This window comes from Cricetulus griseus, chromosome 2 (genome assembly GCF_003668045.3).
Source record: "Cricetulus griseus strain 17A/GY chromosome 2, alternate assembly CriGri-PICRH-1.0, whole genome shotgun sequence".
Classification (NCBI taxonomy): domain Eukaryota; kingdom Metazoa; phylum Chordata; class Mammalia; order Rodentia; family Cricetidae; genus Cricetulus; species Cricetulus griseus.
Genome location: NC_048595.1, coordinates 459,693,677 through 459,711,036, shown reverse-complemented (window position 1 = coordinate 459,711,036; position 17,360 = coordinate 459,693,677). Strand labels below are relative to the sequence as shown.

Sequence of the window (17,360 nt, the reverse complement as noted above, 5' to 3'; positions counted from 1 at the left end):
CCACAGCCGCACTCCCGTCCAGGTGGTTTGGAACTTACTGACTCCACTCTGACCACAGCGGCCAAGCAGAAAAGGCCCAGGGAGATCTCCACCAGAGACTAGAGACTCATCTTCACAAAGAAAACAAGGAATACAATTGACAGATGAGATGTTACGGTTCAGACGCAGGCTTCGTCTAACAAACTACAGTGAGCTGCCCCATGACTAACACACGCTAACAGCACTTTGTAGGGAAATCCCTCAGTACCTCAGCACAACCAACCCAATGGGGCATAAGCTTGTGTCCCATGGTATTCAGAGCAATCCTCAACTTCAACTCACTACTCAAATCATGATCACCAGAGCCCTGCAATTTGAAGACAGGGAGGTGCACCTAAATTTGGCTTTTCCTCCCACCCCATTCTTCCACTGGGAAACCCAATCCACAGAAACAAACCCTTTAGCCCTCAGGGAGTCAGCTCGCATTCCAGCGGTTGAGTACACCATCACTCAACAGACACTTTAATGTTATGTCAAAGCCAAATCCATGGAAAGTCCTTATCCTTGATGTAGGGTCAGATAAACCCTCCAGTTCTAGGCTAATCCAGAAGTCAATTTTTATCAGACTTCAAGAGTGATGAGTCCAAACTATTAACTGTGTGTGCACAGTGTTCTCTTTAAACCAATATTGGAGTTGCCCAAAGCTCAAAGTTCCATCTCTGCAAAGTTCTAGAGAGACATTCTGTGTTGTCAGGTAAATCCTAGATGGAACAGGGACGAAGTGCTGATCCCTAGAGAAGAGGAGGAGGCCTGCCAGCTCCCGTCTGCATTTAACTCACCCTACTCTACAGAGACACCAGTGTCTAGGGCAGCACAGACTGTACTCAACAGTCTACAAAGAGAGGACTACAACCAGGTCTAGCTGCTTGGCAGCCTGAGACATAGAACCCGGATCTTGGGTACTGATGTGACCAAGGCTTCAAAAACTGCACATACCAAAGAGCTGGCTTTGAGCAATGAACAGCAGGAGCCAAACTTACTACAATCTCCTAAGGTGGAGTCCCTTAGGTATAATTATGAAGCAATTACAGAACGGTAAATTTGGTTTTAGGATGTCTGAATTGGCTTTGATGGCAAGGACCATTTAAGCATATATCAAATACTCAGTTTTTTTTTTTTAAATTTTTATTTTATTTTATTAGTTCAAATTAGGAACAAGCTTGCTTCAGATGCCAATCCCTTCTCCCTCTCCCTCAACATCCCACCTGCCCCTAGCCATCCCCCCTCCACTCCCCAGGCAGGGTAAGGCCCTCAAAAGGGGCTCCCCAAAGTCTACCACATCATCCTGGGCCAGGCCTAGGCCCTTCCTCATGTAAAATACTCAATTTTTGATGAATTTATTTATTTATTAGGCAGGATCTCACTGTGTAGTCCTGGCTGGCCTGAAACTAGAGAGGAAGACTAGGCTGCTTTTGAGCTCACAGAGATCTGCCTTCCCCTGCCTCCTGAATTCTGGGATCAAAGGCTGTGCCACCACATCTGGCTAATCTCTCTCCAGGGTTTCACTTTGTAGAACAAGTTGGCCTAGAACTCAAAGTCAAATAAAATACTATTTTAGGTGTGTGTCACTGTATCTGACAATAATTACTTCTTGGATGAATAAAGGAAAAAAATCAAATGAACGACCAATAAATAAGCTAAGACCAACAAGCAAAGACATATACTGTGTGTAGCAAAAATATTGTTCCATCCATCAGAATATTCATGGGGCATCTCATCTATTTCTTTTCTTTGTTTGTTTGTTTTGTTTCATTTAAGACAGTCTAACTGTGTGGCCCTGGCTGGTCTGTAATTCACGTCCAGGACCTGCTGGCCTTGACTCTCAGAGATCTACTTGCCTCTGTCTCCTGGTTCCATCAGGCTTGGCTCATTTTATTTTTAAAAATTTGCCTTTCTAGATCAGGAGTTCAAGGGCACCCTGAACTATCTCCTCTAAGAAAGGATATGGCTGCAGGGCTGGAGAGATGGCTCAGAGGTTAAGAGCACCAGCTGCTCTTCCAGAGGTCTTAAGTTCAATTCCCAGCAACCACATGGTGGCTCACAACCATCCGTTATGAGATCTGGTGCCCTCTTCTGGTGTGCAAGATATACATGGAAGCAGAGTGTTGTATACATAATAAATAAATAAAATTAAAAAAAAAAAAAGGATACGGCTGCATCCAAAGCCTCTACTGAGCATCCTCTACTTGGGACGCACTAGCAAAATATCACCACCAGTAACTTCTTCTCCTCAGTCCCTACCAACTATAAATATGTTCTCTATTTCTGAAATGTCTACCATTTTAGAAAGGACGTCATATAAACAGCACCATAAAGCATGAACCCTTTTTGGACTGCCCTCTTTCCCTCATACTTTTTCTGCAGACTTACCCAGATGGCTGTATTAATAACACATTCCACTTTATCACTACATAGTATTTCATGGCACAGACTTACCATATAAAACAGCAACAACAAAAAAACTCTTTACTTGTTGAAGGCCAGGTACCTGCAATCTCTGGCTATTACAAATAAGGGCATAGTTATACAGGGTCTTTGTGGATGTGGATTTTCATACTCTAGGATAAATGCCTAGGAGGACAACTGAGTGCAACTTTTCAGTTGCAAACAAAAGTGCAGGCTTAGCTGTTTTGGAACAATCAGACTACTACTTTCCAGGATCATGACACCACTTTACATTCCCACCAGCAATGGGAGGGGGGAGGTGACATTGTCCATCATCCTCACACAATGCGGCACTTGACTGGACTGTTTACTTCAGCTGTAACATACAGTGATCCGAATTTCTGTAACAGCTAATGGTGCTAAACATTCTTTTCATGTACTGACATGTGCGTCTACCTACAGTCTGACAGAGTCCTTGTCTCAGAGGGAAAGGAAACGCAGACCTTTGTTCTCACTTCTGTGGTCAAAGACTATCTCTAAAACCAAAACCCAGGTGAAATGCATTTGGAGGTAGTTCATCGTATCACTTTTACCAGGAAATGTTTCTCTGCCACCTAGCACACTGAGTTTTCCTGTTCTTTAAAGTCACGCATGTTTACAACATGCTGTTTTGCCTGTTGCAGCTTATTAGCTAGGTGGCAAAAAGAGTCAGTATTACATGACTGACTGAGGAGTCAATGCTAAAATGAACATTGTTATAATTTGCTAAAAAAAAAAAAGTGCTGCGACTTTAAAAAAAAACTGAAAATGGCAATTTTTAAACATCTCCATTCAACCATAAACAATTCTCTTCTAAATGTGTAAAAGCTTACACCAATTAGAGCATACAGTCCATAATTAAGTGTAACAACGTCTATTCAGGATCATTTTAATTACTGTGGTTAAGAGATGTGCTGTTATACATAAAAATCTATTGTGCAAAAGCTAGTTGGTAAATGTACAAAAATACAGGCTGTCAAGAAAACTCATTTTCTCTTGGAAGACATGAAGCCATTAGGTTTGTATTTTGTACACTGAGAAAACAAAAATATATGGAGTCCAGGGCCTTAACATGTACCATGCCCCAGAAATGGCCAGGAGCAACCAACCTGCTGACTACATAATACATTTAGTAGCAGTAACTTTAAGAGCGTTCACTATATCCCAACTTACACTACTCAGAGACAGAATTTCACTGCATGGTCTGGGCTGCTTGGAACTATGTAGACTAGGCTAGCCTCAAACTCACAGAGATCTACCTGCCTCTGCCTTCACAGTGCTAGGATCAAAGGTGTGTACCACCATGCCTGCAACTATTTTAAAAGATAAGGTGACTCAAACTTCAGAGACACAGGTAATGTTATAAGGTGGATGTTTTATGTGTTCTCCCTCCCACCTCCACTCCATGTACTAAAGCCCTAACCCCTGAAGTGAAGGGATTTGGAGATGGGCCATTGTAAGGCACCCAGGTTTAGATGAGGTCATGAGGGTGATTAGAAGTGTCTCAACCTCACTGGTGTCCTTATACACACAGAAAGACAGAGATAAGAGCTTGTATTTTCTTTTACTCTGTCGTGTGAGGACACAGCAGACATCTGCAAGCCTATAAAAAGGGCCCCCCTTCCCCTTCCCCCCTCTCCCTCCCTCCCTCCTTTCCTCCCTCACTCCCTCTGTGTCTGTCTGTCTCTGTCTCTGTCTCTCTCTGCAACTCAGCCTTGGACTTTACGCCATGCCAGAACTGTAATAAATTTCTATTGTGTAGGCCTCATTAGTTTAGGTCAGATGCTACCCATGACATTTTCTTCTGGCCACCCAAGTGTCTTCCAGGTGTCTTCGTAAACAGCATATGCTGCACTCACTTTAGCTTTGTGAAACACACACTACCAGCTACAGAGACCACTTTCTCAAACAACTCCAGTTGCTGTGATACCTTGGCAACCCTGCTCTCTAAGGAACGACTGGGTTCTCTCACTTTTATGAGATACGATGGTTCAGTGACAACCTGAATTACAGACTAGCAGGACTGTCCAAGAGGACATTGTTTGACAACTACTAGTACTTTTAAAGATCAAACACACCTCATTCAATCTTCAAAAATAGGGCGTAGGTTTGCAAGGCCAGAGACAGAGACAAGTTGTCTGCATCCCACTACTGTACACTAAAACCTGGTTCCAACCTCAACCCAGGGTTCCAAATCTGGTGCTCCTGAAGGCTGGGTTTTCCTGGTAGGGTAAAAAGGGATGGTGAAAGAAAAGCCTGGCCCTGAGACCAGAGCCAAAAAGCCACACACTGCCCCTAACCAATTCAGGAACTGAAAACCAACCAACCCCTGAGCACAAAAATTAACCAATCCCAGAGCACAAAACAAACCAATCCCTGAGCATGAAATCTAACCAACCTCTGATCCTGTCCCAAGCTCAGGAATAGAAATCTTACTAATCCCCACCCTCCCCTAAGAAACCCTATATAAGCCCCGTGCCTGCTAAGTTTGGGGCTGCCTTTTTCCACCCAGGCAGGGCATCCACTCTCTTGGATTCCTTCCTCCTAACAAATCTGGAATGAGGTTTGTAGTGATGACTTTTCTTCCCTGGAGGGGTTTGCTAGAGCGGAGTGGAGCTGGCCCAAGAGGAATAGGGCAGGGGCAGAGCAGAACTGTAACACTTTGGCTGGGGACACTGGCCCTTGCTAGAGCAAAGTGTTATACTCCAGGGAAGAGAGATGAGCAGAGCTGTTAACATTTCTCCACAGCTATGGCAACCTCACTGGGGAAACCCTCCCCTGCCAGAGAAGAGTCCTTGCACCTGCTGTTGGGGAAACTGTCCCACACAACAACACAGCTCTAGCACTTCTGTTGGGATACCTTTCCCTTCCCAGCTGTAACACACTAAATACTGACAGTTCTCCAGCAGCCAAGGATAACAAAGATGAGAATACTTTATGAATTGATGATGATAGGAGGGAGCAGTGAGCAGTGGTACCCACAGCAACATCTGCTGCAAGCTCCTCTCTGGCCTCTCCAGGACCCCCAGGGACCTGCCCTCATCTTGTAGGGACTTGAATGACGACGGTTCATCATGGTTTATTGTATACCCAGCTGGTGTGGTAAGGACAGCAAAGGAGGAAGGAGGGGAGAAACTGAACAGAAAGGAGCACAGTCTGAGTCAACAGAGAGCTTGACAGAGTCTGGCTTCCTGAGAGGAGCTGCCTCCAAAGATGGGCCTACCTCTGCACTGTCACTTCTTCCCCACAATAAACGCAATTTGTTTTTTCGGTTTTCATTATTTTATAAAACAAGACACAGGAATATCACAGGATGATCCAAATCTAGTTTACCACCATCTCACCCTACCCCATGGAGCACCACAGAACAGATGTCCATGAAGGCTGTTTAATCTCCTCGAAGCAAGACTGCACAAGAAATACAGGCTGCAGACTAAAATCTGCTGCTCCCAAACCCTCAAGAGCTCCCAGGCCCTCTTGTTCTGCTGCACAGCACTGTGGCAGAACAGGGAGGGCTGTATTTTGCTACAGGGAACATGTCTTCCCTATGCATGACATCGCTAACTTAAACCCAATGTCTTCCAGTAACTTCCTGAACACAAAGTTCCCAAGACAAGGTGTTCTGTCACAATGAAAAAGGAAGTCTTTAAGAAGCCTTAACCAGGACAAGTCCTTCTATGCAAAGCCTGCAGGTTTAACATAGAAACAATCATGTACAGCAACTGTAATTCCTTTAAGAAAAACATGAGGCTTGTAGACATTAACCAAGTACCTGCTTCCACCAGTCTGTTCCGAAAACAGCTAATTTTTATAGTCAAAAACCTAAGCACCTCCTTAATGCCAAGTCCTTAAGATCCAAAGAGACCCCCCCACACACACACACACACACAGAGCAGGCCTGGATCCACCAAGAGAACAAGACAAACACTGTCTCAGCTTAGAGAATACCCTCTGATAATGCTGTTGTAGTGATCTTGTTTTCCTTTAATGATGCTGGGATCAAATCAAGTAACTGAGCATTAGATGTTATGGCTCAACACTGAGCCACACTGCCAGTTCCTTTACTGACTTTTAAGAAGACTAGAAAAGAGAAAATAATCTGCTTGGGAGAGTGAAGAAAGGCTTCAGGATGAAAAAAAAAAAAGAGGCAAAAAACAAAACAAAATCAAACTTGTTCTAGGTGTGGAAATAAGTCTAAGTAGCTAAATAAGGTAGGAAAGGGGAGCTCCTGGCAGGTAGTTCTGGGCAGACACAACAGTACATGACAAAGAAATGGAGTTTGAAATGTCAAAGTGAGATGACACATGACCTCAGATCCAAGACAAATTAATCCTAGTGCTTGCTGGTTGTGATCTGGGTGATGGCAGCAGATCACATGGGGAAGATGAGTCTGAGGCGAAAAGCCACTTCAGTGTAAAGCAGGAGTTGAGAGCCAGGCATGGGAGCATGCTGGCTCACACCTATAATTTCCAAACTCTGGAGAGAGGGGTGAGAAGATCTAAGTTCTAAGTCATTCGTAGGAGACACAGTTTCAGGACAGCATGGGCTACATGAGGCTCTGCCTTAGAAAAAGAAAAGAAAAAGAAAAAAAGTGAATCAGCCAGAAGATGGACCAGCTCTAAGGCAGAATGGGTGTGTCCACAGGGACTAAAATCTATCAGAGTTGATGCTGGCTCAGGGCAGATGCTAACTCGGGGAAAGGAGGCAGTACTCTGGATCATGACCCATCTAGACAGAAGAGCCAGGATGCAGTAAGGGCTGCCAAGAGACCCAATCTCAACAGATGGGCAAAAGGGGCCGGTGTGGCATGGGACTTCCTGTTAAAGTTTAATTAAAAACATTGTTATTATACATGATCAAAATTCTTACCATTCTGGACATTTTCTAACGGTTTCTAACATGTGAAAAGCCAAGAGCCTCTGCTGATCTTTGCTACTTCTGCAGTTAATCTGTCATAAAACTGACCCTAGCAACAGGAAGAGCCTTGGGCACTGTTCTGTGCCTTATCGAAGGGGAGTTTAGAATTTTTGAGCTGGTGTCTGGGGCTCCAAGTACTCCTCCTGGGAGAACAGGCTGTAGCCAGAAGAGATGAGCTTGGAGGATCCCTGCAGCTTCTCACTTCTCTTTTCCTCCAAAGGAAGGAGAGTGGTGAGGACTGTACTCTAGGTCTGTATTTCTCAGAGTGGATCTTGGGCCATTTGAAATATTCAAATTTGAGTGGCTAAAGATACACAACTCCAGGTTAGAGCCACCACATAAAGATCTACTACGTACAGAACTGCAGTGGGGGGGGTGTCTTAAGGGTCTGTTAGGATTCTGACCAACATCCAGGCTCAGAAACTCCCTGCAGGTTCTATTCTAGTAACTCTCTGATGGGGAATGTACTGTGTATGTTCAACTTACTGATTGTTGAATAAAGTACTGTTTGGCCAATGAGGCAGCAAGTTAGACAGGACTAGGAGTCAAAGAGGATTCTGGGAAATGTAGTAAGAAGTGGTGATCCAGGCAGGAAGTGACATAGCAGGGAGACTCATATTTAAGGAAGGACAATCAGGAAGTGGCCCCTTTCCCGTTAGCTCTTCCTCCAGCGGCGCCATGTGATCCCGGGGATGAGGACGCCAATGGAAGGCATCCGAAAAGATAAGTCTTATAGATTTATGATAATTAAGACTGAGCTAGCAGATGAGATATCCTAATCATTGGCCAAGCAGCATCTGTACAAAATATAAGTCTCAGTATTATTTTGTCCATCCACGTGGCGGGCAGAACTCAGGCGGCTGGTGGAGACTGCCCACATGGCAGCTTTTGGCGGAAAGATTTATTGTAACAACTCTCCCCTCTTGCTCATACTTTATAGAAAACCAAGTTCCAGGGCTGTAGATCTCATACTCTGTACTTCAGTGTCTGATTGAAATCTCAATGGGGCTGACCGGACCATTTTATGGCAAATGGAGCTTAATTTGTATTTTAAAGAAATCTCCATGTGTATGTGCACATGCGTGTGCACACACAACTGCATGTTTGTGTGAGTGTACACATATGTAGCAGTTAGAGGACAACCTTGGGTGTCATTCCTTGCCTTCTACCTAACGAAACAGTTTTCCTCATTCACTGATGTTTATGTCAGGCTGGCTGGTCTATGGACTTCTGAAGATTCTTCTGTCTCTATTTCTCATAGAGTGTGCTGGGATTGCATATATGTGTGCTAACGTGTCTTGATTTACATAGGTTGAGTAGGGTCCAAACTCAGGTCCTCATTATTGCAAGGCAAGCATTTTACCCACTGAGCCATCTCCTCGGCAGAATGAATACAGTCTAAAAGGACATGAGATGCAATAGCTGAATTACAAAGTAAAAATGGGGCTGATTCCCTAGATTACAGGGTTCCATGACTCATAAAACAGCTCAAGGGATCGGAGGGATGGTGGCTGAGGAACAATCTTTTTGTACACTGTCAATATTTGTTGCTCTTACTGGTTTAGTAAAGGGCTAAATGGCCAGCAGCTAGGCAGACAGAGGTTAGGTGGGACTTGCAGGCAAAAAGCATGTGGAAGAAGGGAGAAGTCGCCAGTCAGACACAAAAGAAGCAGGAGATGAGTATGTTGTGCTGAGAAAAGATATCGCTACACGGTAAAGGGTAGATAAGAAATATGGGTTAATTTAAGGTGTTGGAAGAGCTAGTTGGTAACAAGCCTAAGCTATCAGCCAATTGTTTATAATAATAGTAAGTCTCTGTGGTTATTTGGGAAGCTGGTAGTCCTGATGAAAACCTCCACCTACAGCACGGCTCACAGGTTACGAGCATGTGCTGCCCTTCCAGAGTGGGTACCTGGGTCAACTCCCAGCACCCATATGATGGCTGACAACTATCAGTAACTCCAGTCACAGAGGATACAATGTCCTCTTCTGGCCTCTGTAAGTACCAGGGATGTACCTGGTACACAAACTTCCATGCAGGCAAAATTAAATTAAATAAGACAAAAAACCAAGAACCTTCTCAAACACAGAGATTAGGCTCCTCTTTGACTGGGTCTACAGAAGCAGTTCCATTAGCCGACTGGTGGGGCTAGGCAGACGTGTCTCTAATTGGGCCACAGGCATTCGTGAATGTATGCAGACAGCCACAACAAGCAGACAATGGTAGGGCTGAGCCACCTGACTTGGAATATGTCTAGAAATGAGACTACATGCAGCAACTTTTTGCCCTCAGCATCACTCATAAATTTCTATTTGCCTGGACTGTTTGAAGTCTACTAATGTCTGCCAAAGGAGACACACATGCCCACTCTTGTCACAGCCAACCCAAACCTTCTGTCACACTCCCTTCAAAAACAAACTGGTGAAACTAGTGAGCAAACAGCTCAAATGTAACTAGCAGAGTTAGTTGTGTTGGAAAGCAAAGCCAGGTCCCTCATATGTTAGACAAGCAATCTACCACTGAGCTAGCTACCAGCCTATTCACATTTTCTGTTTGTTTTTGTTTTTGTTTTTGAATGAGAAGACACAGGGCCTTAAGCAAGGTGATAAATCCTGGTTCCATCAAAACTTATTTTGTAGTTTATACAGACTAGGTTTATGGTACAAATTAATTTGGGATTTTCCTGCTGTAGCCTTGAGTGTTGGGATTACAGGTGTGCATTGTAACACTCACTACAACACATTTCTTTAAGGGAGCAGAAAGCTTATCACTACTGAGTTCTGGTTTGTTTGTTTGTTTGTTTGTTTTGGTTTTTCGAGACAGGGTTTCTCTGTGTAGCTTTAGAGCCTATCCTGGCACTCACTCTGGAGACCAGGCTGGCCTCAAACTCACAGAGATCCGCCTGCCTCTGCTTCCCGGGTGCTGGGATTAAAGGCGTGCACCACCAACGCCCAGCCTGAGTTCTTTATCACTTTATCTATAGAATAAATGAGCTATGTTTGGCTGAGAAGTGGTGGTTTGAGTAAGAATGGCCCCCATAGGCTCATAAATTTGAAAACTTGGTCATCAGGGAGCAGCACTACTTGAAAAGGATTAGGAGGTTCCGCCTTGGAGTAGGTGTGGTCTTGTTGGAAGAAATGTATGACTGGTGGTGGGACTTTAGGTTTCAAAAGCCCAAGCCAGGCTTAGTGTTCCTCTCTTCCTGCTGCTTGAGGATCTGGATGAAGAACTCTTAGCTACTTCTCTAGCACCATGTCACATGCTCCCTGCCATGATGATAATGGACTAAACCCCTGAAAATGTAAGCAAGTCTCAATTAAATGCCTTCTCTTAAGAGAGCTGCCTTGGAGGAGGGTATGTTGGGTGGGGGGGGGTCAAATCCATGACTTTCTACATGGGAGGCAAGCATCCTACCACTGTACTACACCCCTAGCTTTGAATATTTTTGGACTCATGTTCATTCCAATAAAGTGGAATATTATTTTAACTATATAAAGGCATGTTACTTTTGTTTATACTGTGGAATATTACTTAAACTGTGTAAAGGTGTGTTACTTTTGTTTATGTTACATTTGTTTCATCTCACCCGCCTAATGCACCTGATTGGTTTAATAAAGAGCTGAATGGCAGGAGAAAGGACAGGTGGGGCTGGCAGCCAGAGAGAATAAACAGGAACAAATCTAGACTTGAGAGAAGAAAGAGGAACAAGAGGAGAAGGAGAGAACAAGGGACATGCAGGAGGTAAGAACCAGGCAGCCATCTGCCAGGCACAAGAAACAGTGAAAGTAAGATACACAGAAAGGAAAAGCAAAAAGCCCTGAGGCAAAAGGTGGATAAAAAGAAACAGGTTAAGTTAAAAGAGCTAGCCAGAAATGAGCCTAAGCTAAGCCAAGAATGCATAACTAATATTAAGTCTTCATGTCATGATATGGGAGCTGGTTGATGGCCCAAAAGAAATCCTGGTACAGATTCATGAATGTACCAAGGAGCAAATAGATGAATGCATAGAAACTCTAATGAATAAAATCAGCAAGGAGAGGGAGGACTATAAGAAGTATTTTGTTATCAATAAATGAGGCAAAGATACCTAAGAGATATATGAAAATATGTGCACATTGTGTGTGTGTGTGTGTGTGTGTGTGTGTGTGTGTGTGTGTGTGTTGTGTAGGTATCAATAGTTGTCCCAAAAGTGATACTTACACAATCAGAAAGCAAATGCTTTTCTCTAGACACTAGTAACAACCTCACTAGGGAAAACCTGCGTAGGTCTAACTTAGATGATAACAAGACACTCCAAGATGTTAAGTTTCAAAATAAACCTGTGAGAACAAGTGACATCTACACAGCAAAAACTGGGCAAGAGAGCCTGCTGGTCTGAAAAGGAAGCCAAAGTGTGGGGAAGATAGATGACAAGAGGTCACACCAGGACTAAAGACGTTATGCCATGAAAGGGAGGCCAGGGCTATCTGAACACAACCAATATTACAATTCTATAAAGCACAACTTGCTACAGTTTTAACTGCGTAACATTCAGCAATGTACCAGGGATGTTTCTCCAGTAACCAACTTTGGAATAGAGCCTGAAAAACTAAATGCTTATTCTTGTACACATCTTTATATTTCAAAATAATGAGCAGATTCTAACACAGTAAGCAGCATAGGAAAGGCAGGTCTCAACTTCCCCCAATCCCCACACATCACTGACATGACCAGACCTGTCTGATGCCATTATAGTTCCATATAATCAAATTATGTCCCTATCTATATTTTCACTCCATTTTCTCATTCAAATCTTCAGAACAATGTCTTATAATGAAACTTTCCAATAATTTAGTTCTCATCTCTCACCTAAAACATTCCAAGTCTTCATGTCCAACATAAAAGGTGACCAATGTTGTTACAGAGACATCTATCCTGGCTGATCAATAAGGAGAAATGTAAGAAGTAAAATTACTAGGAAACATAATAAGTTTTAAGATTTTGAAAGCTATCGAAATACTATTAAGTCAACCTATGGAATAATTATCTGCATAGGAAATTTTTTAACTAAATGTTTATAGACTCTGTTCTGAAATATAATTTTAAGATTTAAAACATCTGTATTTTGGACTATTTAAAATAGACGTTGCATATAATAAAATCCATTCTTTCGTAATATACAGTTCTGGGTGCTTAAAAAAAAAAAGACATATTTGTTTATGTGTATGTGTGTCTGCATGGAGGTGTACAGAGGCCAGGAGAGAATGTCAGGTGTTATGTGGTATTGTGATCCTGTGTGTTTTAAATAAGCACTTATATAATCATAGTAATCAAGAAATAGAACAATCAGATTGCCCCTCCTCTAAGTCCCCAATGCTCCTCTGGTAAACCCTTCTCCTTCAACTACCCAACATGTTTTCTGCCCTAAGTCTCGCCTTTTCCTGAGTTTACTCAAATAGAATCGTAGAATATGTAGTGACTTCTTGTATTTAGCACAATGCATCTAAAATTTTTTAAGTGTTATATGCATTAGTAGTAGTTGTCTTTGTGGGGTTTTATTTGTTTTGGTTTTTAGAGACAGACTCTCACTATGTAGTCTTGGCTGGTCTCAAACTTACAATGTAGAACAGGCTGACCTAGAATGTACAAGAGAGATCCACCTGCCTCTGCCTCTGCCTCTGGAGTGCTGGGATTAAAGGTGTACTCAGCTAGTAGTTTGTTCTCTATTGCATATTATTCTGTGGTGTGAATATACTATAGTTAATCCTTTCACCCTGGGTGTCCCTAATTTTGACAATTACAAAGCAAGGCTAACACAAATAATTGTGTACAGAAAACTTAGGAGTGGCATTGCACTACTTAGAAGTAACTGTGAAAACTACTTCTGTTTTTAAGATTTCCTTAAGGTGTTAGGGGAGTTTCTTGTTAAAAGAAATCTCTTCTCAAATTATTTTAAAAACAGTTTACTTGTTTTGACTGTATTTAATGTTCCTATGTGAGATGTTCACCCAATGGTCATGGTGCAAATTCTTCATTTACTCACAGTTGTACTTCATGTACATTCTAGACAAATCACATATGACCCAAGGCCTTCAATTTCAGCTTTCCAAATGAGTACTTAACTCTCACCATCAGGCAAGGCTATGTTATGGATTGTATTAGGTATGCCCACAGAGGATGGGTGTCCTGCCTGAAGTGAAGCAGCTACACAGAGACAGGTCTAGCCAAGTGTCCTGGCACACCATTCTCTCTTCATTCTATCTGAGACATGTGCAGGAAGAAATTCCAAAAGGCTTTAGAAGGCCATGGTAGAATACATTAAAGACAAGCTTTTTATCACCAGTAGACTTAGACATAATGTTACGATCAGTATTGGTTATTTTGTGTGTGCTTTGTTTTTCAACACAGGGTTTCTTTGTGTGGTCTTGGCTGTCCTGGAACTCATTCTGTAGACCAAATTGGCCTCAAACTCAGAGATCCGCCTGCCTCTGCCTCTGAGTAATAGGACTGAAGGTGTGTGCCACCACTGCCAGACAGAAAGATTATATTTTAAAGGACAAGGTCAACTTTCTCCCCCACTCCACCATCTTAAACCTTCTACTACAATGTGATAATTGTACAACTAACCTAATTGACAACCTTATGATAACCATAAGATCTCCAAAATAAACACAGAAGTCTGATCCTTTAGCTTCCACAAAAAGCCACTCAATTTTAGTAAGCTGTTATGGAAACCATACCCTCTACCTCATGGATCACTACTAAATATGCTGGTAGCACAATTTACAATTAATTTCCTTTGAAACATCCCTCTCTGGAAATTCTATTTATGCACCGACCTCTACGTCAATAATTAATACGACTTTTCTACAGTCAAAAAGCCTCAGTCTGGGCACAGACTAACATTCATGTAGGTTGTAGACCCAGGGAAGGATACGTTAAATCTCATTAATCTTCCTCCCTTCCATTTTCTCACCCTCTCATCCCCTTAAAAAGAGCCTTAGTTAATTAATACTATAGCTAAGTGAAGCTGATGCTGAGAAACTGTACAACTGTCTCAATTCTCTGGGCTGACAGCCCTTCCCCTGCATCTGATGGGAGCCTGTAAAGCTCAGGTAGCAATGAGCCACATGAATTACCAATGGGGCTTAAAGAGTATCACAGCACTTCTACCAACAAAGCAGCTTTTAGCACCCGCAGGCCCAAACTTCACTGACATTCTCAATAACTCAAGGCTAAGGACTTTGTTATCAGTAAGTCTGATAGAATACTATCTTTTTTAGAAAGAGAGTTAAAACAAATTTGGTTTTAGTGAAATTCTGAGTTGGTTATTTGAGTGGCCTGGTTGTATTTAAAAACAGGTTTAAGGGGTAGAAGAACACCTGAAGATTCTCTGACTACTGTCTCCAAGTCACACTTTTATATGAAAGGGAAAACAGCTGTTTTATAGTGCAGGGGTCTGCAGACACCACCATCCAGTAATCAAGCGATAACTCACTAAAAAAGGAGTCATCAATTCTGTGGTAATTTTGTCAAAAACATATAACCCCAATCTAATTGAGTGATGACACCAGACAAACCAAAATTAAGGACACTACGTGTCTGATCAGTACTCACTGGAACGTGAAGGCTATGAAAACAGAAAAGGGTAGAAGAGACTGAGGCACATGGCAACCACACAGGGGATTATGAGACAGAAAGTGTAGTTTTTGTGCTAAAAACAAAAAACCGATTTTTGGACTCCCTCCTTCTTCTGTCTGCGATAAATCCACACATGCAGGGGAAGCGTAGCAGAACTCAGCAGGGATCCACGTCCCGTGTCCTGGCTCTGGCTATACCAGAAGCCCTAGAGGAGTCAGAGGACCAGAACACAACCCACTCCAGGAACATCAAGTGACCAGAGAATGTCAGCGGCAAGCTGCTAGTTCCCAAAGTGACACTTCCTGTTTTTGTCCAGTTTCACTGTCCTTGAAAGAAATGCCTTTTTTCCCCAATATAATTTCAGTCTTATGACTGAATTTCAATCTGTAGGGGCTATGGTGCTGTGCTTTGCTTGCATCTAAGAGACTATCAGGTGATGGAGGACTTCTACAGTCCCATCTCTTGTGTCCCTTGACCTAGGTGGAGATCTGCTTGTTTTCAGTTCTGCCATGTTCAGGTCAATGTGTACATGTGATAACACTTCTGGGATTACACAACTCTCTCTTCAGGGTTGCCCAGGGTTCACTTTAGGTGGATTCTTTTTTCCTTTGTCTCTTTTTTGTTTTTCATTTTGAGACAGTTTTACCATGTACCCCAGGCTGGTCTCAACTCATCATCTTCTGCTTCTATGTTTCAAGCCTCAGAGCCACCATAATTGGTACCAGATTCCTAGGTAAGCTCCCTTCCAAATGGGTAACAGTTAATGCTAAGATGGTCCACCAAAGGCACCCAGTAAGAAACCTAATTTCATTAGAGCTAAGATGTTACTCATTCAAGTAACATCAGCAGGACTGTTGTACCACCCTTAAAAAAAAAAAAAATACCTTCGACAGGATGACTTACAATGTTCTAGAATGACATAAAACAATGAAAAATAATAAAAAACTGCCTTGTTTTCAATTAGGTTAAAAAGCAACATCACACACGTAAACTTTTTACTATATGTGAGCCTATGGTTTTCTTTCCCAGAACTGAGCGGATTTTGTAACCCAGTGGAATTAGGTTAGAATACATAGACTATAAAATAAATGCTCTTCCAAAAGCATTCTAAATTTTAACTTTAGGCCCTTTAGAGAGTTGTGTCCAATTCCTTTAAGATCAAGCCAGCAGCCTGAGGTTTTACACTTTATGTAAAGCATTGTAGAACATTCTCTCAGATGCTGGGACATCTGCAGGGGCCAGCAAACACCTAACACTAGTCCTAAAACGTAAGGGCAATGTTGAGGTGGAGGAGGAAAGCCACTGCTCATCGTGGTACTGATGGCAGAATGGAAGCAAAGACCTCACATATAAAATGGAACTAACTCCATCCCACACTCACTCCAAACCCACATTTTTCAATAAGTTTGGTAGCCAGGGAAAGAGAGGACTTCTTGCCTTATTATCCTTCTGTCCATCCGCCTGGTTCAACGCTTAAGAGCTCTGGTTAGTTTAAAAGCCAGGATTCTCTACTGCACACACCCTTGTTCGTTTGAAAGTCAAACCTCCTAGATAATCATTATAACTTACTAAGCAGATAGCAAATCTGGTATGCCAGCTACTAGCCATTCAGAAAATTCTCTTGGGGTGGGGTGGTGATTCACGGAATATCAATGACAGAGGCAACTGTTAACAAAATGCAGTCTCAGCAAAGACCTATGACTTCCCTTTGAAAACCACCAATAGCAAGACATCCAAGAACTTCGCCTGCAGTGCAGTCAGGTCTGTGTGCTGGTGGACTGAGTGAATTTTAGCAATATTTCATAGAGAATTAAGTATGTTCACATTCTTTCCCCTGACCTTTAAGACTAATGTGCACAAATTTATATGCATATATCCTTTATATTACAACAGAGACTTCAAAATAAAATTTCCTCCCACAGTAGCATCTGACTTGTATTCATATTTAAGTAATGCTATTACTAGTAAGTGAAGAAATCTGCATATGGACACCAGCGATCTCAGATCCAGAAGCACATATCACACAGAATATGGTAAAAACCTATAAAGGGACACAAACAGTCTTACACCTTTAAAACTAAAATCAACTAGGTTAACAGATTTCAGAAATCTATTTTTTGTTCTGTGGACTTTATGCTGGTTTTCATAAAAATATTCAACCTTAATATGCTTTAAAAACAAGTAACCAAGGTAATTTAAGTTACATGAGAAGACCAAACACAGCATCAATGTTTTCATTTGGAGCTCCCGAGTATCTAAACCCAAAATTATTTATACTCTGCCTCGATTTTAAATGAGGTTTAAGCCAGGCTTAATGCACATGCATACTATCTCAGTACTCAGGAGTGTTGGAGCAGGA

At 42.3% G+C, this 17,360-nt stretch overlaps 1 protein-coding gene across 3 annotated transcripts in view; it reads right to left on the bottom strand.

Moving 5' to 3' along the window:
- Window positions 1-17,360, bottom strand: part of Lpin2 (lipin 2) — an 81,550-nt gene that overhangs the window by 41,004 nt on the left and 23,186 nt on the right. The gene's annotated exons all lie outside the window — the stretch shown is intronic.